We start from the raw sequence: 25,356 nt of genomic DNA on the forward strand, positions 1-25,356 counted from the left end.
TTTTAAAAAGTGGTATTTTGGAAACTGGCAGGAAAAAAAAACCAGATCACTGAGGATAGTACTAATGGGGATCCTCACCAAAGACAAAAGAGAAAACAGGGAACGCTGGCAGGTTGTAAACAAATATACAAAATCAAGCATGTATATAGGTGATTTCCTAGAATATTATAGGCCTATTGGTTTTCTCACTGCCTCCAAAATGTATCATTCTAAATCATGTTGTTGTAACTCCACATTGATTCATACGTTCCAATTATCAGCTTCAGGGTGGTAATAGAGGACAGAGGGAAAGATGGAAAATCTCACTCAAGGACTCCGTTAGTTGGCCTGAAATTGCAGGAGTCTAGTAAACTTGAGTACTTTGATTATTCCTTCTGCTCTCTACATCATTCTTTGGTAGGGTTCACCTTGAATAGTGAGTGCAGAAGAGATTGTGGGATTATTTGGCTAATGTCTGTCTTTGCTGGACTGGGGGCATTGTGAAGGCAAAGCAACGTCTGAGTTGCTTACCACTTTATCTCCAATGTCTGCTGTGTGTTGTGTATAGAGTTACTGTTCAATAAATATTTTATGAGTGAATAATTGAAGAGTTAATGTTTACATGAAGTTTTCAGATTTAGAGAAAGTGAAAAAAACGGGTGTGTTCTAATTCAGATGAATTTTATATCTTTTAAAAATATATATTGGAAAATACTTTCAAATACACCCAGATTTGCTGAAAGGAGAAATAAAAAATTAAATACAAGAGATTATAATATTTAAACTTATGGATTATATGCTGTAATACCTGAAAAATATAAATATATGAAACATTCACTTTCAGATTTGTATTTTTCCCAATGAAAAAGCCACATCAAGTATATTTTGTACAATGTTTAATTAATTATGTGTTTGAACAGTTCCATTGGGGAGCAAATACAATATTTGGTAATATAATTGCCTGAAGCACAAAAATTTGAATTATTAAGATTGGTTATTTTATATAAGGTTCTTTAGATAGTTTCCATTTACAATATTTTTCTTAGAAAGTTCTATCAGAAATGATTTTCTGCCCCTTGAAAGCTTACATCTTACTTATAACTCTCTCAGATACATGGAGGACTGGATAAACAAGAATAAGTGAAATACACATATCCCTAGTGTGATTTTAGCAATTAGCTTCAAACTCTTCCACACCAATTTTTATGGAAAATTCTTGCAAGTAATAATATCTACTGATTTAAGTTTTCACACCTTTTCCCTTCCCCTGCCAATCTCACTAACAAGCAAGGAGTAGAAATACTAACAAGGTGATAACTGTCCAAAAGGTGGACAGCAGGAAGAAGAAGAAGGGAGGCAAAAGCCTTGAATAATTGACAACCTAGATAATCAGCCCCCGCATAATTACAATCTTACAGTATTCTACATGTAATTTAGAAATGAGTCACGTTATTATGGGTAGAGGTGGTTTAGGTATTAAACTGAATATTGGCATGTTAACAATCGTAATACATTTGTGATTACAATAGTAATTTTTTCTTTATAATTTGAATATTTATTTTTTCTTCCAAAAGATTTAGTGCCCATTGGACAGTTGTATAAAAGTTAAGCTAAGGTAATCTATAATTCTTTCCTTGCATTTAACAAGAAGTACATGAAAGATATTTAACAATCTTGCTATTTTGGCAGAAACTCAAAACAAACATATGTAACAGTTTTCAAGAGAAATATCAAGCAGGCAGTGCCAAATCAAGGCATTATATTTAGTTTGCTGTAAATAATATGGTGTTTGCACATACTCCATTCTGAGACTGGTCCTGTGTACTTTCTAAAATTAGTAGAATACAGGACAACACCTTTCTTGGAAGCCAATCATAACTCATTTTCTGATTGAAAACTGTGTCCAAAGCAAATGTAGATAAAAAACCAATCCCTTCAAATTAGAGCTAACCAAAGACAGTGATGCATAAGTAAAAGTATTTAAGTTATTGAGTAAAATTTATCCATGATATAAATATGTGAAAATTACAGTGCCTTAAAAATAGTCTGTTCCCATGCTTTTTGAAGACATTATCTGAGGTATATTTTTGGGGAACAACATTTCGTACATAAAATGAAAGACCCATTGATTAACAGGAGAATCTGCTCAAACAGGAGCATGTGCATCAGAATTTCTTTTTTCCATCAGTGAAAATGGAATTTACCTAATGTTTGGTATTTTTTTACGCATTAAGAGAGGCATACTCTTAGAGTTTGAAAGAGTCCACTTATGTGAAATTATCCTAATAATTTTGTATGTGTTTTCATTGAATTTTCTCCAATTAATTCAGAGATTAAAGATTGGAAGTATACTGAGGGTCAGCTAAGAAAAGACAGTTAAAGAGAGAACTGAAAGTTGAATCGTAAGGATCTATATTACAGCCTGCCCATCTGTATGAAGAAACTGTTAATTCAACTGGAGAGAGAACACAAAACTGACAACAAAAGAGAAATGATAAATGTTTGAGGTAATGCATATGCTAATTACCCTGATTTGATCATTACACATTGTATATATGCATGAAAATATCACTCTATACCCCATAAATAAGTACAATTATTACATGTCAACTAAAAATAAAAGGAAAAAAGAGTAGTGACAAAAGCCAACATTTAATGAGGATGGGAGACTTCTTCACTCTGCTAATAATCTTCTCGCTGAATGAAAGCAAGTAAATATTTTCCTAGTAATAGTACATCATCTCCTCCTCCACTTCCCCACACTTTTTCCTTTCTAAATCCATTACCTCTCTTATGTGAAAGCACCTAGCAGAATACCTTTTATATGGCATATTCTCAGTAAATGCCAGTTGCCTTCTTTTCATCTTCTGCTCTGCTCAAAACACAACTGCCATATTGTGTCAGTCTTTAAAAGGAAAGTTGACAACTGAGCACATTTAGAGGAAAGTTACCATAGTTGAAATTTGTCTTGTTAACTGCCCAGTATCTGGATTATCTTCCTAACATAACCAGATGTTAAAGTAGAAATTTTGACCCAAATGATAAGACATCAAAGTGACATACTCAACATAAAGGGATAGTTTCCAAGATTATGTGTGAGAACTCGTTAGATGCTCCTAAGCTATGCAACTTTATTGAATATATTAAAGGGTCAGAGTTTGTAAAGAAGGTTTTTAAGAACTTCACATGTGTTTTGAGTTCTCCTTTTTCAAAGGGGAATATAAGAATAAGCCTAGTTATCACGTCAATCCTCAGGAAACAATTCAATGAGACTACTCAGATAGCCTAAATAGAATCTCTTATGTTATTAGAAGTGGCAGAGTGAAGTGGTAATAAGTGTCAAAGACGAAAAAAAATGTTATCTAACTTGATTCTGATGGGCAAACCAAAAACAGGTAGCTGAATTTGGGTGGCCTACATTTTCAGAATTTTAAAGACAAAGTTTTGTATGTGCTTCCCATAGACTAGAAGTTGGCCACATGAGAAAGAGCAGTCTTCCTAAACATTTCGTTAATGTGCTTTATGACCTCTACAGGGTTGGAAAGTAGAGATATGTGAGACAGGAAAGTTCTTGTTGGACTGATAATGATTTAAGTTTCCATTGCCATAAAACCATGTGAAAGTTTTGTAAATATTAAAAACTGCACATAATAGTAGTTTAAAGAAGTTAAAGGCAAGCTCAAACATGTAAATGTTCAGATTATGGTACAGATTGAAACATCCAGAATTTCTATGACTATGTAAACAAATAAAAACTCATTTATTTCAATGGCAGGAATGTGATAGCAAATAATAAAATGCAAAGTTTGTGTCTATGTGTTGCTAAATTGCAATGCTAATTGAATTTAGTATCTTGCCAGATTTCTTATGCTATAGAGTTTTGATTGGAACTTGAAATGGGATTTATCTGGGGATTAACCATTTTCATAATACTCTGAATTTCCACCTCCTGCCAAATTGGACACTCTTTTACTGACTGAGGCAGCATTTGATACTTGACTTGAAGATCTGGTCATGCTTTCACTTGTGAAAAGTAAGTTCAAGGTGAAACTATTTGTTTAATTCCTGTACCGTTTTTCTTTTTTCTTTTTATTTTCGTATTTTCTTCTTTTTTTTTTTTTTAAGAGACAGGGTCTCACTATATTCTCTCGGCTGGACTTCAACTCTTGGACTCAAGTGGTCCTCCTGCCTCATCTTCTCTAGTAGCTGGGACTACAGGCAAGTGCCATCACAAAGGCTACATTTCTCCATTTTTAAGAGACATATCCAGACCCAAATCCCAGCAACCTATAGAGGACAAATTACAATGTCAAATTCAGAAGAGACGGATTACACACCAAAATAATTTCAGATTTGCTTAATTAACTAGAAAAAACATTGAAGACCATGTGTATGAATGAATGGTAGACCAAAAAGCTAAGAAAATATTTTATAACATGATGAAATAAATATTAAATTACACTGTCTAGGCATTCTGTATTCAATAAACTAACTTAAATAGCTGAGAATGGTTCTAAATGTTTGGTCAATTTATTGAAACCTGGATTCAATACTGATCAATAATAAATGAGATTGAAATAATAGAAATTCCTTAATAAGATGTAGAAGAAATAAAAGTTTTAAGGAAATTGAAATAATTGAATCAATTTCTCAATTTTAACCATACAATCATCCCCTACTAATGACAAGAGGCCCAGAAGACACATTTTTTATATATTGTCCTTGAAAAACACACTAAGTAGAGAAAACACATGAGGTTTGTTTAGTGGTTTTGTTTTTGAACACTTTACTGGATGCTCTCCGTAGGCTAGAAAGGGCTTCCTGATTTCCGTAGGTCTACCCCATTGAGTGCTATCAATTCCAAGACCTGAATCAGCTTAAATAGCAAGAATACCTTAAATGAAGAGGCTGGGTAACGGACACCAAAATAACATCACAGTTGTGTTCCAAAACCTTTCCATTAGTATTCCTAAAAGGTATCTATCTATCTATTGCTTTTTATTAGGTAGCTTAGAATTGAAGAAGGAAAACACTCAGACTTTTGGCTTTGAGTTATTTCTGATTTCTGGGGAGCCAGACATTGACTGTGAAAGCCATAAACCAAACTTCAGTGGTTAGCTGCTAATGGAGTTTTGCCCAGTGTTACTTATGGTAAGGTTGTTGGGTCTACAGACACATTCATGTTCATTTCTTTTAGAAATTTATGTATACTTGGAATATATAGTCTTTGCAAATGGAAGAATTTCTACATTGGTTCCCTAACCCATGAAGTGATGTCTCTTATTGTTAAGAGTAATAATTAAAAATCACCAGATATTTGCTTTTCTAACAATATAGTAAATTAAAAAATAGAATTATAATCAATAATAATGTTACTTTCCTCAGGTAGCATCAATTTTTCTGTTTCTGTGTACCTCATATGGTTTTTAAGGACCATGATCATCTTTATAAGCCACAGAATATAACACTGTTCTACATTATTTTCACGATCATGTTTACAGAACCTGGAAAGAAAGAATTAATACGTACTCTTAGATGCCTTATTTAGACATATAAGGCCAGCAGATAGGAGAAAAGACAGTAAAAATGCAGGGCTCCATAATTTGGGATAATAAAAGGCAACCAAAGAAGAATTTGCTTCATTTTATCCCCCTAAGTTTTGAGACATAGGCGGTATGCTTCCTCTATGGTTTTGGAGACAATATGTGTAACATCTTCTATGGATGTTGTCAGTTATCAGGTAAAGTGAAAGGCTTCCATGAAAAACTCTTGCATATGCTTTAGCTGAACAACATATAGCTTTCCAGATCAACTTCAAGGCAGCACATCTCTCTTTCATGCTGCCATCCAAATAGCTCTGCAGCCAATCTGTTATACTGAGATACTACTGGAGATAATGAGAACAACACTCTTCCTAGCTTCCTCCTCCTGCAGATTCACACAACTGCAGAGGAGGCATAGTCAGCTCCCAGTGTGGTCTCAATGGAGGCTCTCTTGCTAAACCGGAGAGAAGAGGTGGTTACCCCCACCTCTCTCCCTTGTATGATTGAGGAGAACAGGGGTACCTGCAGCATCAGCAATTCTTACAACTACTTTGGGATGTAGCATTTGTTGCAACTTGGTATGTGGGCAGAAACTTTCATGTTAACATCTTGTTGCATGTATGTGAAGATTTTTATAGCATTTCCGAAAATTTATTTAAAAATTTAAAGTAAATACATACCATTTAATAGACCCAGAATACCCCTATACTAGATGATTCTTATAAGATAGCAAATATTGTATTATATAATTTAGTAAAATTAGTAGAACTTTCAGAAGCATGCACATGCCTTAACAAAAATGTCTCTTTAAAACAGTTTCCTACTACCTCTCCTAATCCCTCTTAAATTCATTCTCCAAAAAGCAATCAGCCATAGTATCAGGTCGCACTCATAATCTCCCCTCAAGCCCCTGACTACAACCATTCATTGTTGTTGGAATAAAATCCAAGTTCTTTAACATAGGCTTACATGATCTGTCCCCAGCCCTTTCCCGTGTCCTGCTTCTCCTAAATAATTGTGCTCTGGCAAAATTAGTCTCTTTCTGTTCCTCTGACAAATAAAACCCTTTTTGATTCTTAAGATTTGGGTCTATTATTTTCTTTGGAATGCTTTTATCAGCCCCATCAGTCCTTCCCCTTCTTTTGTTTGCTGTTTTATTGTCATCCTTTAGTTTTTTTGCTTAACTTTTGCTTCCCTGAAATCTCATTGAGAATGTTATCTCAGCATTCAGCATGCAATTTATTTTATGGTACTTACTGCCATATATAATTATATAGGTATGTGCTTATCTACTTAATTCATTATTTGTATACCCTACTAGACTTTAAACTCCTTAAGAACAAAGACTACATAGCTAGTACTCATCTCAGTGGCTGGCAAACAGTAAATGACTACTATATTTTCCATCAAGAATTGAATGAACAAAATGTATGACAAACGCCAACTAACTGGTATTGGAAATTTTATTTAATCTCTTTAAGCTCCAGTTTTTCTTCACCTGTAAAATGTGTTTAAAACTATCTACTTTGATGGGTTGTTATGAGTGTTAAATAATATAATACAAAAAACCCTAGGATACTAGTAAGAATTGCAGTCCATCAATTCATCCCGTCATTTACACATAGATTTCTTTTATTCATTTGTTTACTTGATCATTTATTCAATGAATGCTATTCAATTTTCTATGTTCCTTGCACTTTTCAAACATTGGCAATGTAACAGTAAACAAGATAAAATTCTAAAGGTGAGAGACAGAAAATTAGCAAATAAGCAAGTAATATGTAGTATACCAGATAATGCTAAGTGTTATAAAGTAAAATAAAGCAGGATAACAGGATAGGGAGTTGGATGCTTGCTGCTTTCAATAGTGTGATTAGCAAAGGGTTCTCAAAAAAAGGTAGCATTGAATCAGAGCCATAAAGAAAGTAAGATATTAAGGCATAGCATATCTTGGAGAAGTTTTGGGTGGAAAGGACAGTAAGTGAAATGCCCTGAGGTGGGAGGATGCTTCTTGAGGAACAGCAAGGAAGTCAGTGAGATGGGGGAGCAGTGATGGATGGAAGGAGTGGCTGGGGATGAGATCAGACATCAGTGGCTGACAGTGGCAGGGAAGATTACATAGGCTCTTTTAAGTCATGAGAAATATTTGAGGTTATTCTTTAAAAAATGACAAACTTTTGGAGAATTTTGAATAAATGTGTAACTTGACCTGGGATATATGTTAATGGTGTTATTCTAGTTCCTGTGTTAAGTATAGACTACCAGGTGCTAAGGGTGGAATAATCTAGGAGAGGAATAATTGGTGGTAGACAGAAAATTAAAACTGATTGGATTTCAGATATATTTAAAAGAATTGCTAATAGAATTGGATGTGTGATAAAGAGAAGAGTCAAGAATGGCTCAATCCTTCTTCTTGCTCAGTGGAAGAATGTCACTGCTACTTAATTTGGTGGAGAAGACTGGGGAAGGAACAGGTAGCAGTTGGGCATGGCCAAATTTAGTGCTCACTCTTGGAAAGCCTAGATATTTCAAAAATCTTGCTGTCACTGCACTGTATTGCCATGTGCGTTTTCCTATATTTTATGTGTCTCATTCATAATTATTTTTGCTAGATTGATCAGGCTACCTCAGTGATTTAACAGCTGCTCACTGCTATCAATTCAACAAATTTTCCTGAACTGGCTAATTGGATCCTTTTGAGGTGCTTTAGTACTGGAATGTGTTACACAATAACACATTAAATAACTTTTGTAAAATTTTAGGAGGTTCACTTCTCTTCCCAGCTTCAATTTTTGACATGAGAAGTCTATTGTCATAAACACTGAAAGATTTCCAAACCAATGAAATGTGTAAGTAAGGATTGGGTTAATTTGCTAAACTGTCAGGAGTTTTAGGTTCAGCCGTCTTCTGGTTTTGTCTGAGCCTAGGTCAGCTCAATTACATTTGCGTCCAATCACGTCCCAGGGTTGTGTGTTTGATTCTTATTGCAGTTATTTTACTTTATTTTGATCAAGAAGCACAAACCAAACCCTGACTCCAACCAACTGCCTTGCAAATGCAAAGAGAACACTGCACCATCCTTCACCACCATCAGAGAAAAACCAAAACACATACAAATTCTAGCTTAGAAATATGTCTTTACTTACCAAGAATAGCACACATAAGTGGTTTGTTCCACCACCCTGCCACTCTGATCCTGGCAAGACTGTAAGAGCAGCTACCACTCAGTGAACTAACCCCTTCAGATATTGTGATTTGACTGTGATTTTAGACATTGTGACTCCAGGGGATCACAGGAATGGATGGAAAATGAAGGGATGAGGCCCAAATGACTGGGCTGGAAATATTTTCTGTGTAAATGACAAGAAATCCCATACAACAAGAACCAGTTTTTTCTCACATCAAGGTATAACTTCTACAGTGCAATTTTGAGGTCCAAAATAAACCTTATATGTTTAATTTTAAGGTAAAGATTCTAAGAACATTTGACATAAATTAGTAACCTCTTCAAAAATAAACAGGCTGGAGTGCAACACATAACTTATTTTTTATGAATTGAAGTTAATGGAAGATTTTCTCATTGTTTAGTGTGCTTGTACTTATTGTCAATAGTTATCTCCCCAATACTCTTTCTATAAGAGCTCTGGCCAAGTATCTGTAATGTATTTTGGTGCCTTTGGAAATAGTAATTGATACTAATTATTTGACAGAACCACTAGAAAAACTATTTAATCATAGGGCTGCACATTCACATTGCAAAAATCTTTTGAATTCTTTACTCCACACCTTCTGCTATTCCTCTCCAGCTAAATATATTTTAAGTTTATATTTTTACAGAAAAGGGTATTTGTGAGGTATTTTTTTCCTAATAAAAATTTAACTTGAATGATTTCTGTAATCTGTTGACTGGGCCTTTAAAAATTGATGTCCCAGGAGTCTGTGAAACTAAATCAGAAAAAAGGAAGCCTCACTGCCTTTTAGAATTCCAAAGGTCTGGCCCACAGCTCTATGAGGTCAGGAGGTGGGATTAACCTCTCACATTCTAGTAATGGTTTTAGAAGGACTCTGAAAATTCACATATGATTAAAAACATCCAACTGACTGGCACTCAAGAAGAATATGGAAAGCAAATTTCATTTGTTTAACAGCTCTATCTAATGGTACTATGCCAAGCCACCTCAGTCACAGCCATGGATTATAGGTCCATATACCTGTCTGTCTGTCGTCTATAATTTCTCGACCTTTCATAATATAGCTATAGAAGTTGTTTAAATTCTTTTTCTCAAACTAGAAGAGTTCTTGATATCATCTTTTCTAATTTCCTCATTTTCTGGGGTGCTAACATACAGAGAGACTGTGTGTCACATACTTACAAAATATATAGAATACTGTACTTAACTGTCTCAACAACACTAAGACATAATGATTATGTCAACTGAAATATCTACATTGTAAATTATGTGGAAGAAAAATATTTCACAGTTGGTTTTTATAAATTTATCAAAATAAATACTATTTTATCTTATTTGTACATTCCGTTAAAAAGAAAACATCTTGGACTGTATGTTGAAGCTTTCCTCTGTGGGTCATATAGTGATATGTGATTAGAGTTATATTTATCTTTTTCTTAAAAAGGTAAAATGTTCTTCTACAATTTGGCAAAAGGTTTATAGCATTGTAAAAAATCTTGTATTTGGCTATCTCCATAATTGCTTTTTGTGTTTTCAGATGGTAGATCCTGGATGGGGGAGGCCAAACTAATTATAACATTAACTATACCTAGTATTACTGTATGACTCAGCTAAGAAAAGTTATCTGTTTGAAGACTACACATCTTAACACATTCAAAAATATGCTATAAAATGTATTAATTAGTCATTGTTTTACATGACCAGAGCTTTCCTCCTAGAGGGTGGATCATACAACGTTTACTCATGGTGATGAGGCCATCTGTTATCTCTTTCCATCAATACTATGAAAATAAATATGAATTATGACAGGTATAGAAAGTAATAGCTATTCTCATTTTCTCATAATTCAATATTGTTTTGTTCAGTCAGTGAGGACTTCACTTCCCTGCCCTGGACTGCTGTGCCTTACTACCCAACAAGAACATTGATTTTTAACTAAGAGTGGGAGTAGGGGTGTGGTGAGGGCATCAAAAATCTCTGTTTAAAAATACTCATTTCTACTCTCTGTCACCAGAGAATGTGATTTAGTAAGCTTAGGAAAGTGTCTTGAATTCTATATTTTTGAAAAAATATTGATTTTGATCCATGCCAAATTTAATAATGTTAGGGTACTTTAGAACAATATTGATAATGTTAGTTCACCAATGCTTAAAAATATATTGAAGATACATACATTATCCTTTCTCTACTGCCATTCAAGGTATTATCCCAAACACTCTGTCCAATGAATTAAGTAGTTAATACTTAAGCCCCCTTTGCTGCACCGAAGTGTTTATTTTCCCATCATAATTATATAGATATCACAACTCACAAATTATGATTTCCCATGTATGCTTAAGTCATCATTGTAGTATAGTTTTTAGATTGATTCTATTAAAAACAGAAAAGTAGTAATTCGAATGAGTTTTGATACCGGAGTTCTTTCACACATCCATTTTTAAAACACCACAACCTCCATTAACTTGGGCAACAAATCATTTATCACCATACCACATTGTGTCACAAATATGTCCAAGCATAAGGATTCTCTGGTCCCATCTCAGACTCTCTGAGGGATAGGCAAGAAAACCTTTATCTTTAGCTAATGCCCCACGTGGTTATTATAACTAGACTACTCAGGAAAATAATGAACAAGAATATAACTTCCTCAAGAGTGGAAATGACAAAGTGTCCAATATTATGCTACTATTTGTTTAATATTTTTTAAAATGAGAGAATCAAGAGTATATGAAAGACTGTATAAATGAAAGAAGAAATGAATGATGGGCACACAATTCCACAAGTATTAAATAAATACCTTTCTGTTAATGTAGTTAGCTCATTTAGCCCTTGATTTCTTGAGCAATATTTAACACATCAAGCAAAGTAAAGCAAAATATGCATGTGACTAATAAGGAATTTTGCAGAGGTGAGCCCTCTGAGCTGACCTAGGAACTGAAAGATGCAAAATCTTTTCATCAGTCAGCTTTGGCCTTTATAAACTAGCACAGTAGTCAGAGAAAGACTGAGCAAAGCTGAAAACTGTTTGTAGATTACATATTTTGATCAGCATTTAAAAGATCAGTTTATCAATTACGGGACTTGTTTAGAACCATGTGTGTATGTGTGTGTGTATTTGCTTACTGATGTATAGAAACATATTCATTGTTTATCAATACAAATAATTTGCAACATGAGGTTTCTTTAGCTTTGTCTACATATAATCACTATAAATCTATGGTCTCTAAAATATCTGAAATATTTTATTCTTTTTAAAATAGTGATATGTTAACACTGTGCTGGGGATTTCCTCAGTTTGTGTAACAGAATACAATGAGGTGTGCTGAGATTAAAAGGAAGAATGTGTGCACTTGTGTGCGTAGGGTCTTTTAAGAGTGTCTCCATATGTATGAAGTTAGTAGGGAAGAAAGTCAGAAAAGAGACAATGAAATAAATTGATGAAAGAGGGTAGCAAGTGTAAGACAGAGGGCAAGTGTGTCCCGAGATCATTAAAGTAAGGTCAGGGAGATGAGAAATGAGGAGGCTGGAATGTGCTGTGGAAGCCTCCCCAACTCTCTCCTGATCTGTCCCTCTGCTTGATTCCCAGACATCACACTGCCTCAGCTCCTGCTTTCTCTCTGATGTGATTCCATGTAAGAGATCCAGCACCTCCCATTCTGTGTCTCTTTTTTTCTCACTGTCTGATGGCTCTTGAGCCTGCTATGCTGCCATGGGAACCTGCGGGAGACAGTAGGTGCCCATTACATTTATTCCCTTTCATCCCTTTTTGAAAAATGAATTAAGCGTTTTCTGTTTATGCTGGCATAAAAATGTGTTCTGACTCCAGAGTACTAAAATTTGCACATTCAAGATACTTAATTTAACATTGAAAAGCAAGAAACATGTGGCTGCTAACAATGTCAGCCTTGAAAACCATACTCGCAAATCTTGGTCATTAACAAATATTTACACAAGTATGATCCCTGTCAGCAGTCAATTTCTTCTGTTAATGAGAAATAGCTGAGACTAAAAATAGTGGAAGTATATGTATCATCATGACTAAAATGATAGGCTCTAAAATCATACATATGTGGGTTCAAATTCTAGAACTAACAAAATATGTGACTTAAAGAAGTTATTTTACTTTTCTAAACTTTGGTTTCATAAATCTGTAAAATGGATTGTCAGAACAGGATAGTCTAATTAGATAATAATAGAAAGAGGTTAAATTAGAAAGTTTATGTAAAATACTTATTACAATGTCTGGTACACTAAATCTTCAATACATGTTTGATTTTTTAATAGCAAAATGCTCTGTCCTAAGGAAGGTAATTGTGGCAATAAAAGAATCAGTGTTTTCATACCTATCAAAAATTACATACACACACATCCTCTCTAATTTTAATGCCATTAACTTGGAATTTAATTCCTTGTTACTACATAACTACATATCACTGATATATTTATATAATGAATTCATTTCCAAATAATCCTATAAATGAGATAAGAAAAGACGTTTTCAACAAGTAGAGACAAACTGAGAATAAATAATTATCTTTTAAGGTTACATTTTGGGATCAGTGAAGTCAAATGACTTGGTATTTTTATCATATAATGCACATGATTTGAAGAGGAAATTAGTTTGTATACATGGGTATTATGTTGATTTATTCCAGATATCACCAATCTTAATTAAAATATTCTTTGATCAGAGTCTTTCCATTTCTCATACAGAAACAAGCTCTGCTGTTAGAATGTACACTGCACTTTTAAGGTTTTATTTTATATTTGATATACAGAGTAATTATGCTACAAAACAGGATTTTATGTCATTCATAAAGAGAAGTGAACTGAGAAAAGTAGTTTTTTTGCCTTTTTAATGCTATTACTATGATATTTCAGTGCTGATACTTACCATACCTAATTAGTAAATTGCACAAATACAACAGGAGTTTGAATAACATGTTATGAATTTTCATTTGTACACATGTGGCTTTTGGAGCTCTGCCATTTCCTGAAATAGGAAGATTGTTCTGAATAGTAAACAGTAAGATTTTCTGTTTTAGCTCCAACTTTAATTTGTATCTGGCTTGAGAAATGTGATCAAATTATCTAATCAAAATCTTTGACACCGTCAATGGGCTTTTTAAAATAAAGACAATATTGAAATGAAGCCTGCAAATTAATCTCATTATCTGCATAAAATTGAATTGAGGACTAAAATAGGGCTTGTGCCTGGCAAAGTTTAGTTTTCAAAGATGATGTTGACACACACATTTTTTCTGTTCCATAGTGGTCCTTGGATTAATTTCAAATCTGATATTTAAAATGAAATAAAATGAAGACTAAGTATCTGATCCCAGAGCAGTCGTTTTCAGTTTTCTCCATCTCAATGAGATAGGATGATTTTGCATGTGTGTATTATATCTATCTATAAATATACCTATACATATATTTTATAGATATATAGATACACATTTTCATTAAAAATAGACTTCTTTATAAAGAAATATATTGATACTAACAAACATTTCTGTAAAGACCTGTGTGTGTAAGATACCTTGAGAATAAAATACCTAGAATTATTGCCACCTTGATCTTCAGATTCTAAATGCTTTCCATTTTTACCAAAATGTCAAATTATTTTTTGTGTAAAAGAGAAGGTACTCCTTGCAAACTGCCAGATTGTATACCTGATTGTTAAATACTGCCAAATTTTTGAAGCAGACAAAACCTAACTTCTTACATTCATGAGAAGTATTTATCCCATCAGAAAGATGTGCAGGGTAATATCACCTTGAATTTATAAGAATTGACTATCAAAATACTTAATTACTCCATTAAACAGTAGCAAAGTCCAGGCAAGTTTTGGTAGTATCATTTTACAGATGAACAAAATAGAGATCTGTGATGTTAGAAGCTAGCGAAAGGTGACATAGCTAATAAAAATGGCAGAGATAGGAACTAGGTTATCAAATTTTGGTCCCAATATTCTTTCACTGTGCTATCCTACCCTCTGACATTTGTGCCTACAAAGCAACTACTTACTTCTCACCAGCTATCCCTCAAGAAAACCTTGTGTTAATGCAAAATGAACTCGTTTTATAAAATCAATAACACTATTAATGCATTGTAGGCTTTTTAGTGAAAAAATTTATAAGCCTAATAATTAAAGATTATGTCTACCTTAACCCAATCCTTTTCTGAGGGAAAACATCATCAAGGCAATTCATACAAATAAAACTGAATAATGCTTACACATGAACCCCTGTAATTTATAAGACAACACATATTTTAAAAAATTTAAAGTCATGCTAAAAGAAACTACATTTATAAAGCCATCTAAATTTCTTTTGAATTTGTCTTACAGCACACTGTCATACTTTAAGACAATATTAAAACAGAGTTGTAAACAGGCAGACTGCAAATAAAATGAACATTGGTTATTATGGTGATTGTAACAGAATTATTTGCTGTCAGGAATTTATTTTTAAAAACTCTGTAAGAAGTGAATTCGGAATTAATAATCAAACAATGCAAGTGGTGGTCTGGGTTGTTTATTTCAGCTTCTCATTTAAAATATATTTAAAAGATTAAAATGTGTCAGCGTGATAGACAAAATTAGTTTTGCCAAGTTAGATAGACATACATACTAAACATTATATTAAAAAATAAAGAAAATTACATTACATGCAAACTTTTTCAGACAAAGTTCTATGCCATGTGAAGGCACTCTATTTTCCCTAAGGGTGCTGATCTATAGATAGCTCTGTTTACAAGGTTCAACGCAATGTATATCGCTTTCGAGCTTCAGGGATAAATTTAAAATTGATAGAGAAGTAAAGAGCTAAAGCTAGTGTATGTGAGTGTAAGTGTCCATATCTAAGTGTGTGTGTGCCTGTGAGAGAGAGGGAGAGCACTAATGAGGAAGCTCGGGAGATAACCATTTGAGAAATACACTGTAGATTATCTACACTGTAGGAACTTAAATCATACTCATAGCAGTTCTTTAGGATGTTCAGGGGAGAACAATAACAATGGAAATATCCTTCAGCAGACTAATGCTTTTATGTAGATTATATTTTTTTCTTCAAAGAATAAGCTTTCTTTTTTCCTACAAAGAAAATGAGTACTTATCACAAATTATATTAAGAAATGCATTTATATAAAGTGACTTTGGAATACTGTACTAAAAATCTTTAATTTGCTTCATGTAAAATTTAAATTAAGGAGTTGATCAGAACACTGGCTAGTAGAATTACAACTGGGTTTCATTTTCAACATCAGCATTTGTTAAGCCACATTATAAATTATAAAACCATACAAATACACAATATTAAAATGGTTCTCTCACTCACAGTTTCAGTAGTTACATGTGCTCTCTCAGGAAATATAAATTTGAATACAGACAAATTCTGAATCAGGACACATTTTACTTTTTGATCTTCAAATGCATCAAAAGGCATATGAGAATGTAAACAAAAAGAATTATTTGAAAATATTGGCCTGGAGAAAACTGTTTTGCTTTTAACATCTTTGTAAGCCTGTATGATATATGAACAAATTTCTGAATTAATTAATAACACATTATTTTACAACGTAAAAAGACATTCAAATTTGAGCTTAAAAATCTTGACCCTAGGTACTTTGTCAAGAAAGTTCTCTAAAATCTGTTAAATGTATGTAATTCTATTACTGTACATTTTAGTACTATGAGTGTTAAGAATTGTAGCTACTAGGATCTGCCTTTTCCTTCAGGTAAGTGATGATTGTAGGCTAACTTAGCCAGCCCTTTTTTTTCCAGTTTCCTCTTGTCTGTTAGACAGCAGTCTAACAGAAGTTTGCATTATATTATAAATTCCTGCAGAAATTCTTCTGCTTAGTGCATATTAATGCCAAATCAAATTATCATGTGTAATCTTAGTTTTTTGGATGTAAAAGGACTGTAATGTTTACATGTAGTTCATTAATTGTTTATAATGAACTATTAATTAATTAGGTGGCTTATATTGTTGCTCGCTCTGCCCTGTGGTTTCAATGTTCTCTTCATAGGAATTGAAGGTATGTGTTCAGAAGGTTTCTGTTAGAAGAATGTAAAGAGTTAATTTTTCAGATTCATAGGAAAGTACTGATTTGTGGATGGAGGAGGACATTTGAAAAAAGAATAAAGTAGCAATCCTAGTCAGAAAGTATATACTACAGCTGTATTGCAATCTGCCAAAACAACTGTGCCCTATTACGTTAATAAAACAAAAATATCACTTTGTTATGTGGGTATTTCCAGCATCCTTTCTTGTAAATAGAAATCACCACCCACAATGCATTGTACTTCTTGTGAAATATGCAGATGCGATGTACAGTAATCACACACAGAATGTGTGGCTGATGTCACCTAAGTGTGGGCTGGGTACACTTTACAATGCATTTTGGATTTGTATTCATTTAAAAATAGCATGGTATTGCTTTTTGATAACACTCATAATGGAATGGTTTTGCTTCTTCAGTGGATTTTCACTTAGAACAGGAAAAGTGCTAGATGATGATAACATAAGAAAACAAAGCTAAGGCCTATTCCGGGGAGGAAAATGGGTTGCTAGGCTTATTGAACTAGTCTTGTTGATCTTAAGGAAATAAATAAAGAAGTAAAGAAGAATCTCTTTCAATAGAGTGTCACTTAACTTGATTTTCATTTGCAGCATTAATGGAACTGAATCATAAAAATATCATGTGTTAGCATTGCCCTGTATGTCCCATGGCCTTCATTAGCTTACAGGAAGCTCAGTGGAAGCTTGAAAATACTAACAGAAAAAATGACAGAAATCAGGTATGCTGTCCTCTGGTTTTGCTTTAAGATAATCGTAATAATAAAAGTTTGGTTTAGGCATCCATTTATATGTGAAAAGTAAAGAACACTGAGCTAGGCAGAATCCAGAAGCCAAGATATAGCCAGCGATGTTTAAGAGAAAGAGCCCCGGCTGTAAATGTGCACAATATTCCACATTATATACATGTCATTTCTGAGTACTGTTGGAACGATGCGGTGTCAAATCTGTATGACAGATTGAGGTGAAAGCTGGGAAGAGAGAGCTTGTGAAAAAACAGCCCTGACTGAGTGGGGCATCCTATAGGATTTATCCTGTAGGCTAAGTAACCAGCTTCATCTCATAAAAGGAAGAGGAGAACTGGGATAATTGTCTACTAATTTAACTAGCTCATTTGGTCATTGTATTATTTAAATTGTATTCAAGTGTAACAATGCCATCTAGTGATGAGATTCTAAACTGATCTTTTAATTGAAATCCTGGTTAAGGTTAGAAGGCAAGTGTTTGGCTATTAGATAGCACTTTAACTTAATATTCTATGAAATAATAGAGCACTCCCAATATCTGTTTTAGTGTTAGATAAATTATCCATACAAGATAATACAAAGAACAAAATGAACTCCCTTTTTTGCCTTTTTACGCAGCCTTATTTTTATGTGGGAAGTTCATGTTCAATAGTAAAACATCCTATGATTCTCCATCAGTCTGTGACCTGAGTTTATAGCATCTCTGATATTTTCTCATTCAATAGATCTTTACAATCAATTGTACTGAAAGCATATCTTTTATTTAATCTTTGCTTTTCGAAAACAGTCTTTGTAAAACTTTAGCTAACAAAATGATCATTATCTATTTCTTTTCTTTTACCCATCTCCACTTTTTGCTTCCAGCATAAAACCAGCTCTTCTAAAAAATGGAGGTCAAAGTTCTTCAAGATCATAATTCATGTTTCTCCATGGCAATGACTACTTATCACATCATCCTGTTAAAACTTGAAAACAACTTATACCTTTATTGAGAGAAATCTAAATTTATAGTAAGGTACATTTTAATTGTAACTGCTTGCCTGAAATTTGGGCAAAAGTGATTTAAAAATAAGAACTGAAATAAAGAAAGAATAAGAACTGAAATCAGTGGAAATAGATTTTAGGATTATCTTTACTATTAGTTAATTATATAAGCTTAAATTTCAGAGACAGATTCTTGGGCTTCAGTTTCCTCTGGAAAAAAAATGTGTGGATCTGACAAAGTAATCTCTAATATAGTTTCCAGCTACAAACTTCTGGGACCGTTAAGTAGCTGATAAATAAAATTTTTAAAAGAGTGGAACAACAGGAAGAGTTGACTTTGCTCTACTTCTGGTCTTTGTGGCTGCACTCCAAGATTTTGAACTCTTCTTCAGCAGATGTTTAACAAAATGTGTTGTTTGATAGATTATCCTTAACACTTTAAGCATATCATCTATAGGCAGGGAACAGAATAAGGGAAGATATCGCAGTGCAGGATAAAAATGTATAACATTCGAAATATTGCCTCATATCAATTTTTATATCAGCTATATTCTAAATCGTCTTTGTAGACTTATGACCCCCAAAATTGAAAAAAAAAATGTTATGGTATAAAGATGTTGCATCACCCACTTTCTCCTCACTCAATAATGAGTAATGACATGGTACATTTTTTTTTTAATGTTTCATGGAGAAAACAAATTTTATATTCCAATCCCTAAAATTTCAGATGATATTACAAAATTTTCTCAATAGTCTAATATATAAGCTTTTTAAAACAGGAAAGGTGCTACCTGATGCCATGGAAACCTACATATATTTTTGGTTTATATGTAGGAAAATTAAAATATCCCGATTTTAATAGTAATAAACGGATACTAAGACTCCCTTTCTGATAAATAAATTAAAAAGTCAGCATTATATCTTCTTAAAAGAGCTAAGGGTTATTTGTTATTCACTTATTTTTTGTTCTGTAAGTTTTATTTTGTATCTTTCATCTTCTCCACCATAGTAACTATACAATATTAAAATAAATAGCACATTTTTCTTCTGTTTAACTATTATAAAATGAAATTACTTTTAGTTTATTGTGATTATTTACCTACTTATTTTTAGTAGTTGCATATTCTAATTCAGGATTATTAGTGAAGAATAGGTCAGTGCAAGTCCAAATTATTTGTCACATATATATAAATCTGTACTGGGTTGTAGGAATTTTTTTTAGTAACAAACCAAACAACATGAAAACATAAATAAGGCAGGTATAATCACTGCCTAATAATGTGACTTGAGAGCAAAACTTGGGAAATGACAGCTCCTATCCCCATTTAAAAGACAAAGACCAAATGCGATAAAAAGAGACATGCGTGTGGTCCAATAACAATGTTAGGAGCATACCTGTTGCATTTCACAATAAATATTTTCTTTGAAAACATTTATAAACTAAATTGTATATTGTTAAAGAAAATATTCATTAAATAATTAAAATCAAGACACATTTTATGTTTTAAATTCTTCCTCCAACTTTTTACACTTTTTATTTTTCTTTCTGCACATGCTCTCTCTTGCTTGTGCTCTCTCTCCTCCTTTTCTTTCATTGCTTTCTTTCTATATTTGTTATTCTTACATGATTTCAAAAAATATATATAATTTTATTGATAAATTATCTGGTTTTATGAATTTTCTTACTTTGTTATGTTTTTTGGCCTGAGCTACAATAACAGCTGTAGATCCATAAGACTTTGAATAATAAAATGATGCGTGTGAAGAATTTTAATTTCTTTGAAAAAAACTTATTTATTTGAGGTTATTAGACATTATCATTCTGATAACCTGCGAGATCTTATAAATCTGAATTTTTTGGCTTTGTCAAAGCATTTTTTTTGCTTTACTACATGCCAGTTTCTTTCCACAAATTGCTCATGAGAATGAAAAACTGGCTGATAATTAGTTCACTAACATATTTTACAAATATTTACTACAGTCAAATTCACCCTCTAAAATCTCAATATAAATTTTAATATATATAGAATCATTTTGAAAAACCACAACCTCTCTCTTGCTGCTCTATCAACGTGGTGCCTAATTACTACCATATTTACTATTTATTTCACCTAAACGTCTCTATGGTTATAACAACACAACCTTGATTTAACCAATTAAGAAGTAGAAAAATCAATAAAACAGCTAGATGTTTTTCAATATATTGCCACAAAAGATATTTAAATTTGTGTTTTTTTTAAACCTGACCTCAACTGTTATTTGACTGGCCTGATAATATTGATAAGTCGCAGTTTCGTGTAGTAAACAGAACCCGTATGTTATAGACTCTTGGGATTGAAGCAATAGGCCTAGCTTATCTGTAAAAGGCATGATTATACATTACTAAGCTACTCAAATGATTGATTTAGTAGAATTACAGAGAATAGAATTACTCATCTAATATGTTTGGCTTTAAGGATGGCAAATAAATTGGTTTATGGGAAAATGTTTCATTACTCAAACTGCTGTTTTTTAACGTTATCTAAGAAGATTGGTAACATATAACCAGTGAAAAAGAAGAGTTGCTAGAATAACTAACGAAGTAAATTTTATAAATGTGAATAACTTAGTCAAAGAAGGCTCCTGCCATCATCTTCCTGGGATTCAATTGTTTGTCAAAGATCTCAAGAGTACCTCCTTCATGTATATGAAATAAATTTAACAGAAGTTGCAAATAATTTACATACTGACAAATATGATTTTTGAAATCACAAATTCTATTATTTAAATAAAATAATCAATACATTAATTTTCTTTGTGATTGACTTTGTAGGCTTGTATCCTTAGAAAAAAGTTAAAAAAAATACCAACAAAAAGAAGGTATTTACATTCAGTTTTATTTGTATATTCAAAAACTCTTGTTACTTTCTAAGACATTAAAATAAGATTATACCTAAAGTAGCAAAATTACAACATTAAACTTTTGTTCCTTTTTTTTTTTTCTGATGTATTTAGTTCACCACTCAGCTAGCCAAAAAGTGTCTGAAAAGTAAGGGGATTCTACACTGCTAGCTAGTCATGACATGGACAATTTAGCAATGTGATATAGGAAACAATTTTTTTTAAAAGATAACATGTAAATGAATAGTTCAAACAAATTATGTTAACATTTCTTCCTTATCTTTAACTTTTTAAGTTACTATAAACTATTCTTTGATTTGGTAGCGTACTTCATCATTTCTTTCACTGATCATTTTCTATTCCCTCTTTTCCTTTTTCTGATCAAAAATAAAAGTAATTTTAGAAAAAAAATTGACTAAACTATTTTGCTGTATATGTTTCAAATAATGGTTGTGATTACTAATGACTTTAAAATATATACATATGAGAAAAATATCAATAATTTGCAAATGAATCTAGAAACATTCCATGAGTGTATGTTTTAAATATACAGAATTTTTCACAAAAAAGTATGCGAATGGACCATGATTCAAGTTCAAATGATTCTAGTAAATAGTCTTAGATATAAACTTAGTTTCTTATAATTTTCCATTGCTTTATTACACTAATGAAACAGCTTTAGTTAGGGTTCCTTATAATGTGTATCGCCACATGGACATATTTTTTATACTTTGGCTCCATCTAGTAGAAACTGAGGAAATTACTTGAAGATGTGACTTCCCTTTTTGTAGGACTTCGAGCTGCATGTCATGGTAATGGAAAATAAAATAAAAGATGGAAAATAAACTGCATTTATTATAATGTGTCATGTTATTATTTGAAAATGTAAACTACTATTCTATATTGTGTCATATGCTTTTTTCCTAGAGTAAGTCAATTGTTTACTATTTTAACAAAATTCAAGATTTTGCCATCTTAAATTTTGAGAGAATAAAAATGGCTTTAATTCTTGTTCCATCACTTTCTCCTCCCAGGTTCTGGCTTTATAACAGCATAGAGTCAACTTTCCTTCAAGACAGAAGGTAAAAAGTACTTTTACTACATTTTCAACTCACATGTGAACTAGCTGAGATGTTTATACAACAGACATGGAAGCTTGTTGAAAGTTCATCTTTCATGGGGAGCAGGTACCGGCTAAATTTTAATGTTGAGTAATCATAGGAAAGTTATAGAGTTTTTCATATTTTAAAAAATTACCAATACCTTAATAGTTCTTGGATTCTCATGTAAAATATATTTTCTTCCTTTTTTATTGCTTTTTTTTTTTTTGGTTCTTGAAGGTCACAGTAGTTCCCTGACTGCTAAGACTACAATATCTGCAATAGAATGTGTGTTTTCTATAATTGCTTGAAACAGGTAAACACCAGTGCTCTAATCAAAATGACCATTCAATCTAAACAGAAAACAACTTTTTTTTTTTCCAGGAGAACATATAGTATTTAACAAACAACATCCTAAGGTTGTAAAGGAATGGATAATTTAAAGTAGCTAATGGGAATGACAATGTTAGTTGTACTGCCCCAAATCTAATAGCCAATAAGAAAGCCTCTGTAGTTTTACCACCTGAAATACTTCCAGTATAGGCAGCTAATCTAACCTGCAACACAGCCAATTCAGTCATTGCTGACACTTTCACCACCAACACTGATCAATGTCGCCCAATCAGTTGCGTCATGAGGAGCCATTGATTTCAAGATGGCTAAACTGATTGGATAACCATGAAATGATTCAACTGGTTAGTGCCTGTACATATTTCCATACTTTGCTTATTGGTGGGAAGCATAGTAAATTTCAGAGATGTGACTAGTGAACCGGTTTGACTATTTAAAATTGCAATGCAGTCTTCTGAGTAGAGAGAAGGTCATTTCTTTTGAAAGAAAACTTTTTGAAAAATACAGTGGCTGTAAAAAGTTATGCTACTCTCAATTTGATTTTGAATGGCTTATAAAATAAACTTTTTATTTTAGAACAATATTAGGGTTACATAAAAATTGTGAAGTTCAAGTTCCCTCATATTGCACATCCAATTTTCTCTATTACATTACTATATAATACATAGATTCATAAAATTCTAATTTGCTCAATTGTTATTAAATGTTTTCATCAATTGGAATCATAAAATTGCATTTTATTAACAAGGGTTATTTTACTCTTTGTTAGTGTTATGCAAATTAGCTTTTATGCATTCTGTTTAGGTTTTGATACCACACAACTTTCTGTAAGTTGTTTTTTAAAAAACAATTTTTGGCAATATGTGCAAACATTCAAGTCATTTAAATGTATAGTATTCTGCCTTTAAATGTTTGGCAAAAACTAAGTAAAAAATACCTTTGACCTATATCAGAATAGAAGACAAAAGACATTTTAAAAGAAGTACTTCATAATAAAACATCCTGATATACTGGTGTAGAGCTAACGTGATAATCATCAATGAAAATTTATTTTTGTCACTATAAAAATAACTCATGCATATGTAAAAAAACTGAACAATACAAAATTCTATAAAATAAAATATAAAAGTTCTTCCATTATTAGTCCCATTTTCTAACATTAACATTTTATTTCATTTTTGTTCTTTAGATTGTCATCAAACTCTAAATACCATGTTTTTACTCCATTTCTGTATATATTTAATGTAGGCAGGATTTATTGCAGCACAGATTAAAGAATTGAGCATATTTGTACTACCTCCTTTCATTTGCTCATGCAAACATTTAGTTTCCTTATTTGTCCTTATTTTTCTCTGTGAGGAAGATACTTATTTATTTCTGTTACTATTCACTTTAGCCTGTGTAATGACCACTATGTCAACTAAGAAACTGGCCCATATAAATACTTCTCCACATGTGATTCGATTCACTTTCACTTCTTGTGGGTTTTTGGATTTACAATTACTTTAGGATTCAAGATTATAGCATCTATTTATTGCCTAAAATATAGGCAAACCTTTGATAACCTGTGTTTATAAGTTGATTATAATAATTAAAAATTAATAAAGTAGGTTTATAATATAAAGATAATTTAATTATTATTGATAGCCATACCAAACCCTTTTTGACCTATAAAAAATGAAACATAATCTTTATCATTGTGTATCATTCAAAAGAGAAAGTGCCAAGTATCAAGTTCAAATGAATTCTTAAGCTGTATTCATTGAATAAAATTACATTATGTTTTAACTTGCTTTGTAATAGTATTATGCTTTTTTTGTAAAGTTTTTCACTTTACTTTGTTCCTCATTCCTTCTCTCTTTTTTTTTCCTTTGGTGTGTGACAGACTAGGCATAAGAAAGTCTTTCATTTTCTTAGCCATAGATGTGGTAACCAATTGCCAAAGTTTTCCAGGATAAGTCTATCTAAATTTTGATTCTAATTTGCACTAATTTTTTTCAAATATGTATGTATATATGTCTTTCTGTTCATTAAAAAGACTCAATTAAGAGAGAAGTTTAAAAAAATCACCTACAATTCTATCAATCATAAAATACTAGAAGTCATAACTAAACTTTACTATTTTGTATATATATTTCCCAATATTCTGATTGCATATATCAAGAATGAAAGTAGCTATTGATACAAAAAAATCAATAGATAGGTATAAAATGTCAGTAGATATAAAGTGGCTACACTATGTATGCTGTATTCAAAATTATACATATATTACACACTTGAATTTAATTAAAAACACTTTAATTGAGAGGATTCTGGGAAGATGGTGCCACTGGCAGAATCACTCTCAATCTTTCTGAATTCAAACACACACACACACAGAAAAAAAGAATATAGAAAGTAAACAAAACCTATGGGCATTTAAGGCACACTAGACCTCAAGATGATTCTAGAACCATTCCACACACCAAATTAATAGGTGAGACAAATCACCAAAAGCCACA

At 32.3% G+C, this 25,356-nt stretch overlaps 1 long non-coding RNA gene across 1 annotated transcript; it reads left to right on the plus strand.

The window, feature by feature from the left end:
- The first annotated feature begins 2,498 nt into the window (after positions 1 to 2,498).
- LOC115830909 lies at positions 2,499 to 23,356 on the plus strand. The gene is made up of 3 exons (XR_004026453.1): positions 2,499 to 2,584; positions 13,720 to 13,722; positions 23,342 to 23,356. It is a non-coding gene; the product is annotated as an uncharacterized LOC115830909 (long non-coding RNA).
- The last annotated feature ends 2,000 nt before the right edge of the window (positions 23,357 to 25,356 follow it).

This window comes from Nomascus leucogenys, chromosome 17 (assembly GCF_006542625.1).
Source record: "Nomascus leucogenys isolate Asia chromosome 17, Asia_NLE_v1, whole genome shotgun sequence".
NCBI lineage: Eukaryota > Metazoa > Chordata > Mammalia > Primates > Hylobatidae > Nomascus > Nomascus leucogenys.